This window comes from Phyllostomus discolor, chromosome 5 (assembly GCF_004126475.2).
Source record: "Phyllostomus discolor isolate MPI-MPIP mPhyDis1 chromosome 5, mPhyDis1.pri.v3, whole genome shotgun sequence".
Taxonomy (NCBI): domain Eukaryota; kingdom Metazoa; phylum Chordata; class Mammalia; order Chiroptera; family Phyllostomidae; genus Phyllostomus; species Phyllostomus discolor.
Window position 1 is genome coordinate 40,076,234 of NC_040907.2, and position 1,499 is coordinate 40,077,732.

A 1,499-nucleotide genomic window follows, 5' to 3' on the forward strand; every position below is an offset into this window, starting at 1 on the left:
TCTTGGTCACACCCTTCTTTCCTTATTTACTCATTAGTATAGCAGGGTAGGGAAAAGTAAGTGCTTTAGGCTCCCACTAGCCATATGATCTTGAGTAAATTATTTTTCTTAGTTTCAATTTCCTCCTTTGTAAAACACTGTCTACCTCATGGAGTTGTCACAAGGACTAAAAGAAACAGAAGTATATAAAGTACTTGTTTAGCACTTGCTAAACAACTATGAACTCTTACATTATGTCTGACTACTAAGTTATAAAGAAAACAGACCACAGATTACAGGGTAGAGCATCTGGGTTCCAGGCCCCATTTTGTCACTGTCTTTTTTGTGATCTGAAATAATTACTTACCCTCTCTGGGCCTCTATTTTTTTCCTCTGTAAAAGGGACAGAGGGTCCCTAAGGCCCTTCCAGTTCTTATATTCTGTGGGTACCAGAATCTCTGCCCCTTGGAACCTTCTGCTCCCTGGGCCTGAGCTATCCATCTCTGCCTAAGGAACTACCTGCTCATCCTGTATGACAGGTTAAATCTAACTTCCTCTGGAGATAACCTCCCTAAATAGCACAGAAGCAAGCAAACAAACAAAAATAAACATAGGCATTTTCCCTGCCTTTAGGATACAGCACTGACCACTTTAATTATCATTAGTTTCTTTTTTTCTCTCCTCACCCAGCAAACCAGGTACCCCTGGAGGGCATGACGGGGGTAGTGTAATAAAAAGTGCCTGGACTTTGAAGGTGGATAGGCGCCAAACCGAATTGTCCCTTACTAGCTAGACGTTGGGTAAGTCACTTCAACACTCTAAGCCTCAACTGCCGTGTCTTTAAAAAGGGAGATGTACAGCACAGGGTTGTGAGGATTCCATGCAGAAACTGCATGGAACAGGAGAATCAGTGCTGGGATAGGAGAATCAGAGGAAAGGGCTGGAACTTGCCTTTCTTTCTGGAAATGCCAGGGTGTGGCACAAAGGAAATGAAGTGTCAGTAGACCGTTGTGCAGAGGTGCTTGGAAATCCAAATCTCCCAGCCGCCGGGCCTCCCCAAGGATAAACTACCACCGCCAAGGGTTAAGGTTCAACCACTCTGCGGACACCTTCCTTTCCAAACAAGGAGGGGCTGGAAGTCCTGGGCTGCTCCATTTTGGCCGGAGCGTGCCCCGCCCTCCTATCCAAGTTGGTCTCCGTTGGGGTGGGGGGCGGCGGCACAGGGAAGGCCAAACAAAACCCTTTTACTTAACTTCACCGCACTGTCCCAGAACACGTGCGCCTCTACCAAAGCACGCTGCACGTGCATTCTAAAACGTCCCGGCTGGGAAAGAAAACAAGGGAATTAGATGCAAATCGGCCTGTGGAACTCGGCAACGCCCCGCCTCCCTCAGCCCCGGGACCCCCAACTCGCACCCGCCCAACACTCAGGAGGGTACAGAGAACTCAAGAACTCCAGCTAAGGAGGACAGGCCGAGACCCAGCTGGCCCAATAGGCTCCGCCCACAAATACGGAACTT